Source organism: Neophocaena asiaeorientalis, unplaced genomic scaffold (assembly GCF_003031525.2).
Source record: "Neophocaena asiaeorientalis asiaeorientalis breed wild unplaced genomic scaffold, Neophocaena_asiaeorientalis_V1.1 scaffold78, whole genome shotgun sequence".
NCBI classification, from domain to species: domain Eukaryota; kingdom Metazoa; phylum Chordata; class Mammalia; order Artiodactyla; family Phocoenidae; genus Neophocaena; species Neophocaena asiaeorientalis.
This window is the reverse complement of record NW_020175018.1, coordinates 1,781,813-1,803,587: the sequence shown is the minus strand read 5'-3', so window position 1 is coordinate 1,803,587 and position 21,775 is coordinate 1,781,813. Positions and strand designations below refer to the sequence as shown.

General features: G+C 44.5%; 1 protein-coding gene across 4 annotated transcripts in view; it reads left to right on the top strand.

Moving 5' to 3' along the window:
* The first annotated feature begins 321 nt into the window (after positions 1-321).
* TNC (tenascin C) overlaps positions 322-21,775 on the top strand; it is a 93,360-nt gene continuing 71,906 nt past the window's right edge. For all 4 annotated transcript variants that reach the window (XM_024762668.1, XM_024762667.1, XM_024762666.1 and 1 more), the window contains exon 1: positions 322-486. The gene's annotated coding sequence lies outside the window, so the exon portion shown is untranslated. The remainder of the gene's footprint in view (positions 487-21,775) is intronic.

The window sequence follows — 21,775 nt, the reverse complement described above, 5'->3', positions numbered from 1 at the left end:
CCGTTTGCGTTTGCGGAGCAAAGCAAAAATCCCACTTTACTAACAGCTGCTCCCAGCCAGGGGCAGGAGGCGAGGGGAGAGGGAATTCCTACTTTTGCAGTAAATTGTATGCAAATAAGTTCTTTTCCTGGCAGAGAGCAGGGAGTGAGTGCGTCTTTCATGAGCTAACCCTGTTCCGCTGGGAGGGCTGTTCCTTTAATTCACCAACTGAAAAAGTGGGAAAGGATGTCTGGAGGCGAGGCGTCCCATTACAGAGGAAGGAGCTGGCTATATAAGCCAGCCAAAGCTGGCCGCACTGGCCACAGCCTGCCTACTGTCACAAGCTCTCCCGCGCGCGCAGACACACACCCCCGCCTGTCCACACAAAGACAGCAGGCTCGGGGTGACACTGGGGCAGCGCACCGGGAGCCCCGCTGCTCACATCCAGGTACTTATTCCATGGAGCTGGTTCACTCAAGGATCTAGGTCTTTCCTAACTCCAAAAAGGTAAGTCTGTTTCATCCCATTTCCAAAGATGTGATACACTGTTTGCATTTCCGGGACCAAATAGGTTGTGGTGTCCTAATTCTGAAACTTTTGCTTTATCTTGGCTGCTGGCAAAATGGGGTATTTGCTGTGATCGGATGCACCTTGACTTGTTTTCTACTTGCCCCCTTCCAGTCTTGTAGATTTCTGTCTGCTTGTTTTAGTTCTATGAATAGTTCCACGTGCAAGGAACTTTTTAGTAAGTTTTTATCTCTGTCCTTCTTCTGAGGGAAAGTAAGAATTTACTCTTAACTCCCTACCTGGCTGATTCACCTGTGAATATTTTTGTTTGAGGGTTAAGGAAGTAGAGTTTGAAAGTGGAGTTTGCTCATGGCCTTACTTTGGGGTGGGTTGGGGGAGACTGATAGACGATGGTAGAAGAACAATAAAATTTTACATCTCAACAGCCTTTACCTTACAGTTTACAAAGGGTTGTGTATCCATCCTTGTGTTCCCCAATATCCACCTTGTAGTCAGACATGGAAAGGGATGAGGGCTGGGGGACAGAACAGAGAAGGTAACTCCTAGGGCCAGGTGGAAAAGTGCAGACTAGGAGACGGGAGTGGTGGACACTGGCTTCTGGTCTGAAGGGCCGGGGGACTCCCCATGGATGCCTCCTGATTCATTGATCCCTGGGCTGGGTACCTGGGCATGTTTGGGGTGCTAGAGCCAGCAGTACCCCGTATTTTTCTAGAATCACCTCTCCTTCCTCATCTCTCATCGCAGAACGCCCTGAGAAACAATTGCCTCTAGGGATGGGAAGCACACCTCCCCTGGCCGATGGTGGAAGGAACGCAGGGGTTTCTTGTTCCCAGCCGTGCTGTAAGGGGATTAGGAACTTGGGTTTTGAGGCCAGGGATCCTTTTAGTGTCCCCATCACCACCACACATGTGACCCTGATGAAAATATGTGACCTCTTCGAGCCTCAGTTTTCACTTCTCTAAAATGGGGACAATAACTGCTGTTGGCATTATGAGAACACGAAATATAAAGAGATTGGAAGAGCGAGGGCTCAAGAACTGGAAGTCTGGGTAGTCGCTGTCATTGCCCCAAACTGCTACCACTTTGGAAGTTAAAAGAGGCACTTAGCCAATCTTGGATTGTTTCTTCTGTGTTCCTCAGCCCCCATACCCCCGCTCCCTGTCTTTTTATCTCACCAGGTCTGAGGGCATCTCACTATCTGGCAGGTCAGATTCTTGGCTGTATTTTACAAGCTGGAGGTTATGTCAGCACAGGTTGCGAGAAAAGGGAGAAGCCTGGGTTGGATGTACATGTTTGAGTTTGGGCAGTTGCAGATTCTGAAGCTGTCGGCTATAAAGTGCCATGCTGCCGGGGGACTCTGTGGAAATGCGTTCCGTCCACAGGGAGAGCTGGACAGGGAGCCCCATTTGAAGAATGAACGCCTCTTTTTCATGTTTTCCTGGACCCTTTCCCCCCTTTTTATGGAGTTTTCCCATATATGCTTTAGAAATAAAACCTGCTGCCCACCCCAGCCAGCTTCCTGCTTCGTCCTGCAGTGTGGCAAGGCCAACTCAGGAGTGGGGAGAGCTTTGTTCGGGGCTTTTGAAAGCTGTGAAATGTTCGCTAGCCTTGTGTGCATCCAGCCCTCGGAAGGAGATGGAAGTGAGTGTGCTCCGAACCTGTGCGTTGCAGGGAGGTGATGGCATTTGGGGAAAGAAAGTGAATATGAATATTCTCTGATTTGCTCAAACCATGTGAATTGGAAAAGGATTGAGAGGGGGGGTTGCCAAACTCTACAGTTGTTAAAGATTATTTTTTTCTATGCTTTGCAAAACCCAGCTTCCTTATCTCGTCTCCCAGTAACTGCCTCCCCCGCCCAAAGTGACCAACTTTCCAGCCGGCAGCTTTGTCACCCATATAAAGAGGACGACCATCTATAGCTCATAGGGTGCTTGTGACCCTCAAGTGAGATAATACGTATATCAAACTTCGCACAGAACCTGGCACTTAGTAGGAGCTCAATAAATGGAGATTTTCCTTGGTTTTCCTGCTTATCCATTTACTAGGACTTATCCAAGATTAATGTTCTAAGACAGTGGTTTTCAAAGTTACTTTTAGCAGTGGAAATATTCATTAAATGAAATGGAAATGAATTGGCAAGACCCTAATATATGGCAGGTAAATGTGGGCCCGATTTGATTGAAGCAGGGGCTGGAGGGTTCTAAAACTCACCCCACGGCTCTCAGCCTCTGGGACATTTCCCCAGAATCCTGAACACACAAAACACAGTTAAAAATCATGAAGCCAGGTGGTGTGCGTTCAGGCTGCAATTCTGCGCTTTGACAAGGATTTGTGCCCCCTCCATGTCCAGTGGAAGTCCGAGCAATTTCCCAAGTAGTACGGTAGACAGGCATATACGTGGGGAGTTTAAAATGCTTAGCAAAGGATGATTCTTTTAATTAATTGTAATGATAGCAATAGACAAATCATACAGAGAACCCACGCTCTAAATCTCTGTATACCTCATCTTACTAAATAGCCACAGGTCTCTGAGAAAGGGACCGTACCTATCTGACAGAGGCTGAAGAGCAGAGAGAATGAGTAACAGAACTCAGAGGGATGGAGCCGGTTTTCAGACCCAGGTCCCCGTGACCCCCAAATCAGGGCCCATTCCGCCACGCTCCTTCTGAATGCTGCCGCTTTTTGAACTGCCTTTAGAAGGGAAGAAAACGTTCTTTCTGACTAAATCCGCCCCTCCAGCCAGACTGTGGCCACCCATAAATGCAGCGGTAGCCTGATCATATAACCAGAATGGAATTTGGAAAGGGAATTCAAGCTGTCGGAATGAAAAACATATCCCCCTTAATCTTACCCTTTCTAATGCTCACAATGGTCTATGAACACCTACTCTCTCCTTCCCCCCTGGATTTCTACAAATAGCCATGTTTTCTTATAGGAAAAAATATCCAGCTGGCTTAATACATAAGTCATGCTGTAGTCACGGCAGTTTGAAATGCAGGGAGTAGGGAACAAACGTTTAGCTGATTCAATACACGACCCCTCTGTGATGATAACACACACACACACACACACACACACACACACACACACACACTCAAAATAGTTAACGTGGAAGGTTAACTACATATCACATATGTGATAGGATGGTTTGCCTGTGGTTTCTCATCAAATTCTCACTCTCACACTGCAAGTTATAAATTACTAGCCCCATTTTATGGCCAGAGAAATCAAGGCCCAAGGAGGTGAAATGATGCGTCTGAGGATTTCCATAAGAGGGAAGCAGAGTTGGCTTTGAACACAAACTTGCGGACCAAAACCCTACTCTTCTTTCCCTTATGCTGCACCGTCTCCTGATGTCAAGCTGGGCGGACCTCTGTGGGACCTTGAACGATGTCTTTCGGTGGCTGGCCGAGATGGCAGAGAAGCCCTCAGCAGGCATCGCTGTCTACTGATTTTGCAGAATAGCCCTGCGTGTATCACTTTTCATGGTGCTCAGAAAAGGTCAGCTCATGGTGGCAAAATTCTCTGCCTGGAAACAGAAACGTTCAAATTTCAAGCCCCGAGAGAGAGAAGAATGACACTAGGGGCAACAGTCAGGTCATTATCGCTGAGTTTCATGCCACCCTTGGCCGAGCCTGACAGGTGGGAGCTCTGACTGGGAAAGCAGGGCTGTACCTGTGCCTGCACCCTCTCTGAGAGCCAGGTGAACGGAGCATCTGGTTTTAAAAGAGCTGATTGGGAGATAAATTGAAATCAGTGTGCCCAGCCTCGGGGCAGTGAATGCCAGGATGGCCAGGAAATGGTTGTAAGCTCTGAGCCACAAGTCCCCCTGGGCTATGGTTCAATCGCTTCTCACTTTAACATCACAGGGAATCCCCTTGAATTTAATCCCAGGCTAGTACGAACACCTTCAACATGTGGGAGACATTAGATGAAGGCTCCTTTCCAAGAAGGAAACCCCTCCAAACTCCTGCAAACTATAGGCAATAATTCCATCCGAGACAAAGAGCGGTGGCCTTACCTACCATAAGGGGTTCTACACACCCTATGACCTTCTCAGCAGAGGAGAAAAGCCTATGCGCCTACCTGATTCTAACCCTGGTGACCAGGCTACTTTTTTCAGTTATGCCCTGAAGCCTTGTTCTGTTTCCTCCTCTGTTGTCTCATTTTTCCTGCCTCTCCTTAACTTTAGCAACAACGTAAGTTCAATACTTCATCACTCCCTTTGACCCTCCATCACGGGAAAAAATTCAAATGCCCACATTGAAAGCAGATTGTGAATGGAAGATCCCTTCCATGTGTATTTTTAGTCTATTTGTGAGTGAAAATGAAAAAAAATCATTTCATGCCAAGTTGTCTCAGATTTCTTTTTGAAATATCCTGAAATTCACAGGCCCTTAATTATGCAGCCATGGTAACTCAAATAGCTTTGGTTGGTCCTTGAACTTCCCCTATGTCAACAGCCAGAGATATTTCATAAACTCTGAAAGTAGACAGCTTGTTTCAGAATTAACCACTGACCAACTCTTACCCTGGAGGAGGTGAGTTGGCTGCTACTGAATTCTACGTGAACGTGTCTAAAACGTTTTTCAGGGAGGGGCTGATGGCAATAACTAATATTTACTGAGTACTCTACAGGCATTATGCCATTTAATCAGCAACAATTGCTTCTAGCAAGTGTAACTGTCCCCCGAATTCAAACCTAGGGGACCTAGGGCTGGAAAAGTTTAAGTAGCTTCCCCAAGGCCGCTCAGAGGGTGACTGCCGGAGCCAGAACTCAAACCCACTTCCAAGTCCTGAGCAAGTGCTTATGACCGTCACACTCCACACTGAAATTCTGTTCATCTCTGACAGCAGACGGGGCTGGACAGAGCAGAGCCCAGAAAGAGTCAGGGGAGGCGTGTCTTTCAGACCTTAGTGTTATCTCCAGCAGGTGGCCACTGCAGCTCTCTTCAACTTGCTCCTTCAGGGCCCACTTCCTGCAGAAACTGTAATTAAATAAGTAGTGTATGATTTCAAGTGTACTATGTTTCCCCTACTGGGCTGGAAGCTGCAGGAGGGTGAAGCCCTCCTGCCAGCCTGAGATGTGAAGCAAGGACGCACACATAAGCAAGTGCTTGCCCTGCAGATGGGCATACACACCCCTCTGACAGTTCCTGCAGAGGCTCTGTGCTTCCCCCCACTGACCTCGGCACATCATAACTGCGCTGACGATGTACTCCCCTGCCCCACCTGACTGTACGCCATTGAGGCCAAGATCATCAGTGAGGCAGGAACCCTGTGTGCTGGAGCTCATTCTCCCCAGAGGTTAGCTACCTGCTGGCAGGTATCAGGTCCTCAGAAAGGTATTGTTGAAGAAACTCTGCTGTCCTAACGGAAATGAACAATAGCGCAACACCGCTTGGCTTCTGAACTGTGTCCTATGGTGAATGAAGCATTTTCACGTGCCAGATTATTATTATTATTATTTTTTTTTGCGGTACGCAGGCTTCTCACTGTTGTGGCCTCTCCCGTTGCGGAGCACAGGCTCCGGACGCACAGGCTCAGTGGCCATGGCTCACGGGCCCAGCCGCTCCGCGGCATGTGGGATCTTCCCGGACCGGGGCACTAACCCGCGTCCCCTGCATCGGCAGGCGGACTCTCAACCACTGCGCCACCAGGGAAGCCCCCCAGATAGTTTTAATAAAGCAGGATTCTAATGAATTTATAAATGTATAAAATAACTTTTCTGTGCATCACTCTCAGATTTTCCCAGCAACCAAATATTATTTCACAGTTAAGTAAACTGAGGCCACAAAAGGTTGTCACTTGCACAAAGCAGAAAGTGGTGGTATTGGGATTCCTCTCCAGGCACTCCCAAAACTGCCTAACTCCCAGAACTGTACTTCTTCCACTGTGTCATTGGGTATTCAGGTATTATTCCCATTTTCCAGATGAGAATAGAGGTAGCAGGCTACTTGCTAGAGGAAGAGTCACATTTTTAAAGGGTGGCTCAGTAGAGAGGGTGATGCTTAATACAAATACGAGAATTGCCAGTGATAGACATTAGGCAAGGGGATACTTTGGAGAGCTTAAATTTAACCACCCAGGGATGTGTTCTGGGTAAAATATTTGGTAGGTAGAAAAAAAGATGGCAGACTGAACATTGAGTGCAAGTCAGTATATTTTGGTTGAAAGCTCTGTGCCTACGGATGCCACCCAGGGAAAGCCTGGCTAATAGCAGTGCCCTGGGGAACTCTGCTAGGCACTTCATGCAACCGCGTAACCTCACTGCAGAAGCGACACACCACAGCCAGCGCAACAGAACCTAGAGCAGCACTGAACTCCCTGTCAGCCAGAGACCCTCAGGAACACTGCGCCCAGGGTAGGCACCCAGATACAAAACAACAACAGTAATAAAGCCCATGAGTACAGCCAGACGAGGAAGCCATGACTTTCCACCTAGGGAACAGACAGTCCAGTAGAAGCAAATACCTAAGCAGCTCCCCCTGCTGGGGAGGTGGCTCATGGTGGGCAGAGACACCTTTAGTGCTGCCCCCAAGCAAGGGGCCTGCTCTCCGAGGCACTTATGTCCTGGGTCCTGGGATGGTCACACAGAGGTAGCTCTATGCGGAGATGTCACAGAAGAATGCTCCAATTTATAGGTAGGCTGTTTAAAAAAAATTCCCTTCAACCCATAGAATGTTGAAACTGAAAGGGCTCATTGGTAACCTCCAAGCCCGGGGCTTGGAGACTAGACTTAAAAGGCTCTTCCGAGATATTAGGGGGCTGCCGTGGAGAGATGGGGAGGCCAAGCACTCAACCTCATTTCAACTAAAGCCCCTCCTCTTTTATCTGTTTTATGCACTGAGCCTCCTCGTGAAATATCATTTGATGAAAGAGTTCTGCGGCCAAAAAAAAAAAAAAAAAAAAAAAGTTTTGGAAACCGCTGGCCTAGTTTATCTTCCCTCATTTTAAAGACGGTGAAACGGAGACACAGAGAAGGGGAAAAAAAAGTCCTTCTAAGATCTCATGCCATTTGGCAACAGGGTCAGCACTGAGTCCTAGGTCTTCTCTTGTGCTCTTAGAAGATGGGGGCAGTGTAAAAAATATCAGAGTTAATACATTCTTTAGAAAGGAAAAATTAGCAGATTTTTATTCTCTGAACAGCTTTAGCACACATGAACTGAGCCAAGGAGTCCTCTGTATTAGCGATCTATCGTTGCACAACAAATTCCCACAAAACTTGGATCAGTTAGAACAACACACATTAATTACCCTACAGTTTCTGTGGGTCAGGATTCCGAGCACAGCTTAGATGGATGTCCTGCTTCATGTTCTCTCATGAGGCTACAGTCACAGAGTTAGCCAGGATTGGGGTCTCATCTGAAGGCTCGACAGGGGAATGATTAGCTTCCAAGCTCACTTGTGTGGTTGTTGGTTGGATTCAATTCCTTGCTGGCTGTTGGCCTGAGGCCACCCTCAGTTTATTGCCACATGGGCCTCTCCAACATAGCCATTTGCTTCATCAAAGCCAGAGAGAGAGAGAGAGAGAGAGAGAGAGAGAGCTTGCAAACAAGACAGATATCACAATCTTGAGTAGCCTGATGGTGGACGTGACATCCCATTACCTTAGCCATATTCTATTGGGAAGAAGCAAGCCTCTGAGCCATCCCACACTCAAGGAGAAGGAATTACACAAAGATGTGACCATCAGGAGGTAGGATTGGTGGCGCCAATCTTAGAATTTGCCTGCCATTGCCTCCAGCACTCCACTGTCACGGATTCTGACAACTTCTTATCAATCAGTTCATCCAACCCAACTGCACTCGTATTGATTAGCAGTTGGTACTTATGGAAACCACTAGGGTGGTCTGTGTCTTATTTACGCTTCCTATCCATTTATGAGGTGGAGCCAGGTATCTTGCATTAGATGTCATAGTTCACTGGGGAGCCATGATTCCTCTTGAATATAACCCCAGAGTAGGATCTTCCAAGGCAATGACTTCAAATGTATTTTATTCAAGGACAAGACAATTCAAAGGGGCCAAAACTGAAACTCACCCATTGTTCCTCCCTCCACAACCTATTCCTCTCTTAGCAGATATTATAATGAAGACGACGCTCTAGGATCAATTCCCTCTCCTTTTCCAACTTTTGGTTACTACCTCATCATACACCAAACCTGCTGACTCTACTGCCTTGACAAGTAAAACAGTTCACTGCCTCTCACCCTCCCTATCATCAGGCTAGTTCAGGCTGTGGCGTCTCACAGATGGACCACTGCAACAGTTTCCCCACTACTCCCCATCCACCAGCCTTCCCTTCCAATCTGTCCCTCAATGTTGGGTTGTAGAAATCAACATTCCTAGGCATAAAGTTTTCCAAATGGTTCTCTTTTGGCCATAGGAAGAATTCAAATCCCCAGCCTGGCACTCAGTTTTCTCCATGATCTGGCCCTGGTCTCCAAACAGACCTTGTAACTTCAGCTCTCATTCATGCTTTGCACACCAACCATTTCATGCTTTTTACGCCCTTCCAAATGCCATTCCTTCCTTCCTAGAATGTCTTTCCCTGTGGTTTCACCTACTCATATCCCTCTTCAGTTCAGGGTCTACCTCCTGCAGCAGAGTAGATGGCCCTTCATGTCACCCCTTCCCACCCCGTGTGTCTCTCTCTCATCACTTCATCATTCTAGAATTGCCTGTCTGCTCACAGGTCAACTCCTCCTGCCAATAAAGTTTTAAAAAGGAGAATTTGTATCTAGTTTACTTAAAACCAAGTACAACTGGAATAAAACCCATTGTCTTCAACCATGGGCAGGAGTCCTTGCTGTGTCCCAGATTTGGACTTACCCTTCCTCATCAGAGTTTGTTCAGAAAGCCCAGAACTTGACATTGTTTTCATGCTTAGCCCTCTAGGCTCTCAGCTGTTCAGAGTGCTGTCATAACGCGTGACGGGGAAAGGCAGCCCAGCCCTGAGACAGGAAACCATCTCAGGATGCAGACTTCAAGGAATGCCCTTACTTTCAGAGGTGGCCCCTAGGATCAAAGTTTGAACTGCCTGGAATTTTGAAAAACCAGTACCAAGGACAGAGGAGGCCCATCTGGGGAATTTGAGGCTGAGTCACATGAGACAGCGGAAAATCTGGCAGTTATAACACAGATCTGTCTACAACTAGTGGGAGGAAGGAGAGGGTAAAGGAGGGATGAAGATAAGGGGTTCTCTACCTTGGGGCACGGAGAAATTCACAGCCCGGGAAAAGGATTGCGTAATGGTTAAGAGTATGGCTCTGCCATCGGAAAGCTCTGGGTTTGAGAGCTTGCTATTTGCTCTAAGCCTCATTTTCTTCATCTGTATTAAAGGCAAAATAGTAACACCTACTCCATAAGGCTGTCGGGGTGATTAAATAACATAGTGCGAGCGCATTGCTTCGCACAGAAATGCACTCCATATCAGTATTCTACTGTTATTGCTGCTGTTATCGGTTGTTGAAGTAGTTCTTGGCAATAAGACTCCACTAGAGAAGCAGTTCCCAAAAGTGTGTCCTGTGGAACAGCCTTCCCATGAGAGGCACCTAAAAAAGTGTTCGATGGCTAAAAGAGTGGAGAACACTTGATACTGTCCTGTTCTTGGAGATTCATAGCTCATATGTTCGCTCAATATGTAATTCTAAGGGCTAGAGATACAATGGAAAACAAGGCATGCAAGGCCCTTTTATTCATGGAGCTTAACGGTGAAAGAGGTAGACAACAAAAAAGGAATCAAACTTAGAATACAATCTCCGGTAGATGCTTGCTAAGAAGAAATCTAAAACGAGGTAAGGGATCGGTCAATGGCTGGTGGTGAGGCAGGTGCTCTTTTCATTAGGATGAGACATGGAGATGACCTTTGAGCAGAGATTTGAATGAAATGAGGAAATGAGCTCGGTAGAGAGTGGTGGGGAGTTAGAATTTTATTCAGAGTGTGATTAGAAGCCAATGGGAGATTTGAGGTAGAAGAGTGCATGATCTGAGAAATCCTACAGCAGTTAGTGTTCAGCTTTGTTTAATCCGGTACCCTCAAACTTATTTGAACACAAATACCCTTGTCCATAGAACATCTCCCTAAGAACGTCTTGGAACATAGTCTGGTAAATTCTGCACTGGAGCACAAGGCTTCATAGACTTTAAAAGGACTGTAAATTTGCTCTCTAGATCTATGGTAAAAAGCCAAGCAAACCATTTGAGCTGAAACGGGCATGCCCAGAGTGGGAAAACCTAGCTCCAGAGGTAGAGACAAGGAGAGCGTCACCCTAATTAGCAGCTCTTTTTGGCTAAGATGATCAGTGAGCACAGCCAGTCTTCAGCAGACTCTGGAACTCCATCTCGGGCCAAATAAAACTTGCCAACATCTGCCTAGAATCTAATAAGCATTTGAAAACAATACACCTTGGCTTAAGCATGCCCCAAGGGGGGAGTGTATGAAACTTGAGGTCCAGCCAGAGGCTCTGGGAGAAAGACAGAGGTCAAATATTTCTGCACTTACATATGGACAGCCACCAAATTGCTGCTGAAGCTCTGGGAAATGGAAGCTGAAGGAGTCTGCTCTCCTTATCAAGAAGTGCTTATTTTAGTTTTCACCTTATATGAACTGCGGGAAGTTGCTTGATGAGTCACCCCAGTGTAGTAGTTTAGAGCACGCATTTTAGAGTCACAAATCAGGGTCCAAAAGCTGCCTTTGCCTCTTATGTCAGTCGCAGAACCTCCCTGAGTCTAGATTTAACTTCCAGATAGGCATAATGATACCTGTTGTCATGACAAATGACAAGATAAATGAAAACATGTATAAAAAAGCATCTGGCATAAGGCTTGGCACTAAATAGGTATGCAGTAGGCTTTCAGCAAAATGTTAGTTTCCTTCCTGTCCATTTCAATCTGTATTTGCTTTTATAATAAGGTCATCATTTATTAACTAACTGCTATATTCCAGCAAGTGTCAGCAAACCATGGGGTGGCAGCCTATTTTTGTAAATAAAGTTTTATTGGAACACATCCATGCTCATTCATTTATGTCATGTTTAGGGCTACTTTATCTACTATTGTAGAATTGAATGGTTGTGACAGACCATCTGGCTGCAAAGCCAAACGTATTTACTGTCTGGTCACTTAAGAAAAAGTTTACTGACTCCCACAAGTCAGTGTGTTAAATTTATGTATGTAATTTCCAATCATCACAACCTAGCAAGTTGTATATTATTATACTTATATGTATGAAGAGATTGAAGCAGAAATAAAGGTTCATCTAGTAAGTCTTCCTCCAAAAACATGAAGCCAAACTCTATACCTAAAAGAAGCTTAGAAAAATGATAGAAAAGTTATTCATTTGTATGATTCAGCCTCGATTTGCTCCTGACTACCTCTGACTTTTATCACTCTTGGGCTAAATTTCTTGACTTTCCTGTCATATGCTGAACTATATGATCCTGTCTAGAAGGGATTCCCTCCCCCACCCCTGCTTCCTTATTTATTTGTTTGTTTGCTCATGTAAGTCCATTCTTTCAAAACTGAAAGTTGTAATTTCTAGACCCTCTAAAATGCTCTCATGTCTTAACTAATTTCTTGGAAGCCATACATTTATATTTAGCATGAGGCCCAATTTTCCATAAAGGAGAGATTTTTAAGCTCCTCTGTCTGCTACTTCTCACTTTATCTCCCTCTCACTTACTCACTTTCTTTCTCTCCAGGCCAGACTCATGGAGAATAGGCTGTTTCCAGGGGCTTTATAGATTTGCCTGACACATAGATATTGTAGCGCATGTGGCTCCGTGCCTTCCCTTCAAGTTCAAAACTGTAACTAAAATGGTTACGTGCACCCCAACGTCACCTTCCCAAGCGGTCCCATTTTAGGAATCCAATAACTCTCTTTATGTCGGTGATGGTGGATGTCCTGCCGACGTTTATTGCATAAATATTAATTTTTTAAACTGAACAATGAATCTTGTTTCAAAAGATAACTTGGTATAGCAGGAAAAGCATAGGGTTTGGAATTAGACTCGGTTCTTAATTCTGAGTCAAATGATCACTGACTAGGCAACTAATTTAACCTTCCCAAGCCTTCAGTTCTCTTAACAGTAAAATAAAAACAGTGCTTCCTAACCCATAAGGTTGGTGTCAGAGTTAAATGGCATCCCTCAAGTTCCAGGCGCAGGGTACATGTTCAACCATTTGCCTCACTCTTACTTTAAATTGCTAGAGAGGCTCCATCCTGGAGGTTCACACTTATCACAGACCAGTCATAGCTGGGTATACCATTACTCTCATCTAACATATAAGGAAATGAAAGAGGAAAGGGTCTAGGATTTCTTCCAAATCTGTACTTTCCCCATTGTGTGCCATCAAACCTAATCCTGTGACATACTTCAAACACAGAATAATCAAGTAAGTTTGGGAAACACTATAAACTCTCCCTTTCTTGGAGATTTCGGATAAACACAAACATATTAAAGACCCTAGAAAATCCTGAAGTAACGAAAGCTGGGTAATTTGTTTGGTATAAATAACAGTTGGTTCAAAATATCATTTTCCAAATATGTTGAATTAGTAATCTCTTCCCCTTGCATTAATACAACATGTTGTAACTTACACCCTAGGAAAGGCTGCTTAAAGTTACCCAGCTAGGGCTTCCCTGGTGGTGCAGTGGTTGAGAGACTGCCTGCCAACGCAGGGGACGCGGGTTCGTGCCCCGGTCCGGGAAGATCCCACATGCCGCAGAGCAGCTGGGCCCGTGAGCCATGGCCGCTGAGCCTGCGCATCCGGAGCCTGTGCTCCGCAAAGGGAGAGGCCACAACAGTGAGAGGCCCGCGTACTGCAAAAAAAAAAAAAAAAGTTACCCAGCTAAATTAAGCCCAAGGCAAGGGTTGAAAATAATCTCTAGTTTTCAAGTTCATGCGCAGCTTCTCCTGTTCTCTCTGTAAGTCATAACGGTCTTTCATTGCCGATAGTCATTCCGGACCTGATGACTGAGTCCTTCTGAAATTCGGCCTTTTAACTCAGTCATGCAAACGACTCCTTGACATCATTAAAGGATGGCAGCTAAGCCGATGGTTAGGAATGGGGCATCCGATTCCCGAGTCAGTCCACCCGAATTAAATTCCTGCCCCTCCTTTTCAGCTCTGTGACCTTGAGCTGTGCGAGCCTCCGTTTTCTCATTTGTAAACTGAGGGAAAAAAGGTAGTTACCTCAGAGGTCTTGAAGAAGATTCAATAAGATAATCCACGTAAGATACATAAAGCAGTTCCTCGCGCAGATGGGTTCAATCAATGTTAGTTATTATTGTAGCATGTAAATCGCCCGTTTTTGAGAAAGAAAAAGTAGACATTGAAAGTATGTTTGCCTTGCCTGGGGTCACACACATTAATTACTGGAGTAGTCTTAGCTTTCTCTGAGAGTCTAGTTTCCTGCTTCCAGTCTTAGAGGCATATTTTCATTTCAGGAGTCAACTTTCATCAAAATGTGTCAAACTTTATTGAAGTTGATTCATACAGGCTTTTATAACCGTCAGTGACTCCATCTGGCTCCCTCGGACCCAGGCATCAGTCAAGCCGCATTCCATCCATTTAAATATCAGCACATTGGGTTGGAAAAGATTGCCAAAGCTATCTAGTCTTGCTGTAACCAAACATCTGGCACACATACCAACACTTCTGTACCCATAGCAGACATTGCTAATCCATCACAACACCTTTTGCCTTGAGTCCAAACATGGCCACAGAATCTTTCTCAAAGCAGCTCCAGGGCTTCCCCGGTGGCGCAGTGGCTGAGAGTCCGCCTGCCGATGCAGGGAACGCGGGTTCGTGCCCCGGTCCGGGAGGATCCCACATGCCGCGGAGCAGCTGGGCCCGTGAGCCATGGCCGCTGAGCCTGCGCGTCCAGAGCCTGTGCTCCGCAACGGAAAAGGCCACAACAGTGAGAGGCTCGCGTACCGCAAAAAAAAAAAAAAAAAAAAAAAAGCAGCTCCAGGCAGCCATTAGCAGGTAATTGAAGTTGACACATAAACTGAAACTTGTCATCCCAAACCAACCCAATCTCTTAACCAATACTTGAGTGACCTCTACAATATTATTGTCTATTTTTAAAAAATATGTTCAATGTTGTAGAGCTTCCTGATAGGGGAGAGGAGGAGAAGGAAAAGGAGAGAGGAGGAGAATATATACTAACATCTGGGTAGCACTTATTATTAATATGCCAGGCATTGATAACTCCTTATCACATTCACCGTCTCCAACAAATCTGGAAGGATCTCTATTTTACAGTTTAAAGAAGCCATAGTTCAGGAAAGTTGCAAGACTTTGTCCAAGGCTCCCAGCAGGTAAACAGGATTTGATTTCAGGTCTTCCTGACTCTAAGGACTATTTCTTCTCTCTCCCATCACAGTGCCCCTTCTCTGGTCTTGGGTGGCTGATAACAGCTTCACAAAGGCCACCATGTCATACCGCCTTTTTCAGAAAATCTCTTTTTTTAGGGTTATGAGTCCATCTATAACCTGTCCTTCTTAGATAAATCTCTTTAATTTTTTAATATTGGTTCAAAAGTTCAAGAATCCATGTTCCAATACTTGTGAAAGAGTCAACTAGATTTCTTAAAATTCTGGATGAAGGCCGAAACAGAGGAGGTCATTGTTTCACTGGGAAATGAATTCAAATCTATTTTTGAAACAATTTTCCAGAATTTTACAGGAACCTATATTGTTGCCACTTGGTCAGGCCCACTTTTTTATTTTCTTTTCTGTCTAGGCAAAGAAATAGAAGAGAGAAAGCAAGTGCTCTGCAGAATTTTTATTTCAAAAATTGAAACCAGACCACACCAGGGCAGTTTGTGGTCTGAATGTATCAGTGGATCTAGTCATGTTTCATCTAAGCTTTTCTTAGGTATACCAAACCACAAATATGAACCTCATTATTGTGTCTGGGTGGAAATATTTTATAGATTAAGATTTGTGGGCTTAATTTGGTTGGTAATGAAACGTATGTTTGAGGGATGGGAGGGAGGAAACCACGAAGCACCACCGATGCTTAAGCCAAACACTAAAGGAAGAAACACTCGGTACTGCGCGGGGAGCGGGGGTGTTCTTAATATCAGCCACGTGACCTGGGTCTAAAATGAAATCCCAAATTAAGTTCAGCAGAAATAGTGCTGAATCAGCAATGGACCGCGTGTCACTAGAACGAAAGGGACTCTAGAATTGAAGCCATAAACAGCTGCTTATGTTACAGGAGAATCCGAGGCCCCAAGAGTGGATGTGACTTGCCACAGTGGTTGGCAGAACTGTGGCTCATGACTCATCTTATAGCTCTTCAGTCTATGGCATGTTCTACTACATGGCCCCACGAGAGCCCCAAATCTCCAGGAGATTAAAAATAAGTAATGAACATTCAGGATACAAAAGGAGAAAGAGAGTGACCTAAATTTAACAAACAAAAAACACTACAGTGAAATTGGAAGGATTCCTGACTAACAACCCAGGATGCTTCCCTTGCACTGAAACCAGAGTTTTACACTGACTAACTCACAGGCCTGGTGAAGTCCACCTCCTGCCAAAGGTCCAGCTGGGTATACTGCAGTCAGACACAAAGCTTGTCTCAAAGCAGACAGTACTGGGCTCTCAAGAACTCTTGGGGTGTTGACTAGAATCTCTTAGGAAGGAGTAAGTTCTGTCTCGGCCATTTTTGTAACCCCTGTGCTTATGGCGTCTAGGACATAGTACAAACTCACTGAAGAGTTGAATGAGCAAAAATGAACTCATTCCAGGAGTGCGGCAATGATGAATTCCTTGATACATCTTGCCTTAGAAGAGCTCACAGGAGAGCTAATTACATTAAGGCCATCATGAAAATAAGAGTATTTGCTCATTCATTAATTCCATGAATAATGAGCACCAGCTATATGTAAATTCAAATCAAAAAATATATTTAGCTTTATTTTATTCAAATATAAATATATTGTGCACTTACTATGATCAGGTTAGTGTGCTTGGTGTTGGGTATTAGGAGATGAATGACTCAGATATGGTTCCTGCCCTCGTGGAGCTTACAGTCTACATACAGTCTAACTATGTGAAGATGAACTGCTTACAGTTTAATGTAAATACAAGATAGAATTTGCTTATTGCTCTAAAAGAGGAAAATATACATACAGGACAAAACCGCCTCAAATCATTTTTAGAATGACATGTGATGAAAATAATGTTAGATCAATACTCAGAGAATTCAGAAGAGGGACAAAGTTACCCGAGAAAACTTCCAATATGTTATTTTTTTTGAACTGTATGTTGAAGGACAGAGAGATTTGCCTGCTCAGATGGCAAAGGGGCTTTCTGAGGAGACTTCAAGGCATCTGGAACCCTTCCCCAATGATAACTGAGCTTTGACAGCTTCTCCAAGGTATCTGTCAGCATGCTTCATCTCTAGAGCACTCACAGGATATCTGGCTTCTTAAGGTCCTAATTCCGGGGTACTGACAGTATTCCCTCTTGAGCCAAGTGTTTGGAAGTTATATAGACAGAGCTTGGGTCTGGTCTTGAATCATAACTCCTTTCCTGGGCCCTCCAGCACAAAAGGCTTTATAAGGTGGTAGCTCAGAACACTTACTTTGGACTCTGATAGACCTGTGTTCAAATCCTAACTCCACTACTTAATGGATATCTGAACTTGCACAAGCCACTTAATTATCCCATGCCTCGGTTTCCTCATCTTCAAAATAAGAATAAAGGTACCATCTCATTATCACTTTGTAAGAATTTAAAATTGAAGATTTATAATGCTTAGCACAAGCTCTGACAATTAAGCACTGAATGAATGATAGGTAATGATGTCTTCATTACTTTTATTATCCTTGTTATTATTTCAATCTTTCCCTGATCTTCCAAGGCCTCTTCAATCAATATTTGGGGATCCTAAGCACTTCCTCCTCCAGGAAGCCCTCCGTGAACTTCCAAGCTCAGAGTGACAGACACTTCTCTCAGTTCCTTCATTCAGACTAGCACTGCTACTGAACCTTGCTTGTATGTTCTAGTTTCTGAGATTTCTGGAAACAGAGAATAGGTCCTTACTCTGCCTAGTTTTCCCAACATGCAGTACATAGTAAGTAAACAGCAGGTAGCTCTTGAAAGAACCTTAACATTTGTATGCCTGCTGTTGGCTTACAGTGTGCAGGGACACTTAAGTATACCACAAATATTCAATCCACAATACATGGATTTAAAGTCAATTCTATTTTGTGACATTTCCGGGGGAAACTGTAAGCTTTTTGATAATAGAGAACATACTTATCCCCTTCATTTTTGTATCCCTTATGCTTAACTCAGGGCTTGGCATATGGTAGGTATTTAACAAATACGTACTGAAAAGATGCATAGTCGATGATAGATGGATGGATGGATGGATGGTGGCAATTGAAGAAACCCTATAGCACAAAGAAATCTGGACATCTCTTAACACAGATGCTCTCCAAGATCCCAATGCTGATATTTCTTTCTAGGGACCATTACAATGACCACAGACTAAGAATTACTAGAAACCTTTCATACGTACTTATTGTTGAAGGCCTCGCAGTGGTTTCAGGGAAGAGATAAACCTTAATCAAATTCACTGACAAAAAAGGTAGGATATCTGGGTTTTAATATTTGCTTTACCACTAATTAGCCGGTGACCCTCTCTGGGTGTTTCAGTTCAGATATTCTCTTTCGTGTCATGTACTACTTTTACTCAATTCAATGTGGCTGCCTGAAGCGATATATTCGTAATAACTCTCAGGTTGGGGGCATGGAAGCATGTAGGCGTCAATTAGTAATGTCTGCCATGTACACTGGAAGGGTGAGTGTGGGTGCCACAGGCTTGCCACCCCTGGACTCGATCTTCTACAGTTGATTCTAAGCCTGCTCAGGTCTGATGTTGATTCTATAATCCGATGTCTGTCTGTGTCTATCGAAAGTGCTGAAAAACTGAGCCAAACATTTCCCGTCAGAAGCAATGTCTTGAAAAACTAAACCACAGGCAGCCTGTTCTGGAGAAAGACCTGGCTGAGCAGCATGGACAACCATCCAGTAGCAGCACTGCCTCTTAGCCAGGGGACTGACCTGCCAGAAAAGAGCTCCACCCTGGGCTCACAGGCTTGCTTTTCTTGCTACTGAATGAGAATATGTAGGCTAGGAGGAAAACCAGGACTATAGACACAGTCTCCTCTTCTAAGGATTTCAGAGCGTCTCTGTCACTTGACAAACCGAAAACACTAAGAATTTTACACTTCTATGGAAAAAGCAACAGTGGGCAGAAGGGGGCTCCCCAAAATTCTCTTAGGAATCCCTCATCCTTCAGAGACTAGCCTTCCATGAACTGCCTTCAAAAGACACAAATCATCACACAATAACAATAAACCAGTTACTAAGACCTCCCTCCTGTTAGGCACTGTCCTAAATATTTCCATGTGTTATCTCACTTGATCTCATTTTTTTCTCACTTACAGTTGAAATAACTTTATTGTGGGGTTTTTATGAGTGTTGCCATTTTACAGACAAGAAAGCTGAGGCTCAGAGAGGCAATGTTACACATCTAAGGTCAAAGCTTCTAGATGGAGCTCTATGAAGTTGCCCCTATCCAACCATATTTGACCTACGAAAATGGCAATTCCATAGGATTCAAACTAATAGCAAGTGGCAGGACCAGAATCCATAGTATTTGGCTGATTCTAGAGCAGATATTCACAAACATTGCACAGACTCTCCTTGGAGATTTGTCAGTTTTAGCGTCTATCATTCTTCCCTATAAGTATTTGTTTACCTGTCTGTTTCCTTTACTGGACTATGAACTGATTGAGAACAGGAACTACCCATCATTGGTCTCTGAAACACCTCACTACCCCTTGATCTATCCCATAGCCTGGTCTTTTTATATATATATATAAATTTATTTATTTTATTTGCTTTTGGCTGCGTTGGGTCTTCGTTGCTGCGCGCAGGCTTTCTCTAGTTGCGGTGAGCTGGGGCTACTCTTCGTTGCGGTGCACGGGCTTCTCATCGCAGTGGCTTCTCCTGTTGCGGAGCACGGGCTCTAGGTGTGCGGGCTTCAGTAGCTGCAGCACACGGCTCAGCAGTTGTGGCTCACGGGCTCTAGAGCACACGCTCAGTAGTTAGTTGCTCCGCAGCATGTGGGATCTTCCCGGCCCAGGGCTCGAACCCATGTCCACTGCATTGGCAGGCAGATTCTCAACCACTGCACCACCAGGGAAGCCCCCATAGCCTGGTCTTAACACTCATTCAACTCATCTATTGAATGCAAGAATGAATGCTTTTAAAAATGACTTAATTCCCAGGACTCTGAAATGACTGCTGGCTCTACAAGCGTCTGAACTGGGTGCCAGCTACGCCACCCTACTACCTAAATGGAAAAGTGCTTCTCAGTGCTGGAATTCCAACACCCAACACGCCAACACCCAGGGCTCGGAGGGGCTTTGCTTAGGCAGGCGGTGTTTGCTCAATTCTTTTAAGACACAGGTGGTGCTGGACTCAATCAAGTGTAAGGCTCAGATATCCTCGGAAAAAATCCACACTTCAGGCTGTTTCTTAGCTTCTCTCTCTTCCTGACACATTCCAACAAGGAATTTATGGATGTTGGGAAGGACAAGGGGTGAGGAATTCTACGACCTTTAAGAACGCCCATGTAAGTAACTCCACGCCTAACTGGCTGTGCACCATAAAATTCTCTTGCCTGCAGGAAGAAAAATTTAATGTGATCTGTCTCAGGTGTTGCCAAAATGATGTGGGAAGAAATTCATCTGCATTTCTATACAGTAGGAATCTTCCTTGGCCCCCCAGCCAGGGCTGTTTGACGTAAATGCCTAAGTCAACAAGATAAATATATTCCCTGAGTTACTAAAAGTGAAGTCATAAGTATTCTGAAATATGATTCTAGCCAGTTGGAAATTTTATCTTAATCTAAAAATGAAACTTTATTCTCCAGCTGTGAACCGGGAAACATTCAAAGATTGTTGATTCCTTCATCTAACCAACGGTCTTTGTCCTGTGGTGAAGTGCCTAAAAATAAGCCTGAGTTTGTTTATTCCATGCTGCTTCCAAAAGGTTAGCTATCAAACAGCTCTGCTGGAAGAAAAAAAAAAAAAAAAAAAGGAAGATTTGATAACAAGCCAAGAGGCACCTCAGAGTATACAACTGTAAACCAAAAAGCTCTTGGGACATGGCTGCCATGACACTGACCTGACCGAGGTTTCCCCATTAAATATTAAATGAATGTTACTTCACAGTGATGTACTGAATAAAAATCTATAATGCCCAAATCTGGAGATATCACCCTACACTGGCCACAACTAATATCAAAGGAACTGAAACAAGAACTAACTTTTATCTTTCATCAGTGATGAAGGCCTAACATTTTAAAAATTTTTCTTTCATATTGGAGTATAGTTGATTAACAATGTTGTGTTAGTTTCAGGTGTACAGCAAAGTGAGTTAAACATATACAGGTATCTGTTCTTTTTCAAATTCTTTTCCTGTTTAGGTTGTTACATAATATTGAGCAGAGTTCCCTGGGAGGCAACATAAGTTTGCCAGGTATTTGCAGACCAAAGGACTAAATACAGAAGCCTATGTTTTCCCTAATCTTCTCCACAGATGACACTGAGCAATTAGGCACTTAGCCTTAGAAAGACACAGCAATGCTTCCTGGGCTCAGTACCAGCCCTTCACATTGACCATTCATGCTCTCCTCACTGGCTGTACCAACTCCACGTGCTCTCTCCTTTCCACTCCCCTACACATCTTATACACCCCAGTAGAACCAGGACGTCAGTATTCCGTACGTGTTACCCCACTTTTGCCTACATCAGGCAGCTGCAGAGGGAAGCTGCTGTTATTACTGTCTCCTTCCTCATTCCCCTCCTCACCCACGCATTCCTTGCCTTTCCTCACACTATTGCCTCTTTCTAGACGCCTAATCTAGGTGGGCAGGTGGGTAAGGTGCAAATTCAATCCACCTACTCTGTTGTAACCAACCACGTTTTAGAATCCCACCCACCCTTCAGGCTCATCTCAGGTGCCATCTCTTTCGAGGTGTCTTTCTTCAGCCCCTCAAAAGAATGTAGCCACCCTCCACTTTGAACCTTAAAAGACCCAGGTTAGCCAATCTCTTTTGTTACCTATTACATCATTGTCATAGCCATGACGTAATTCCCTAATTCTCCCATGCCTTCTGGATGCAAACTTTCCTTTCTAATCTACTCTCTATTTGACCAGTGTCGTT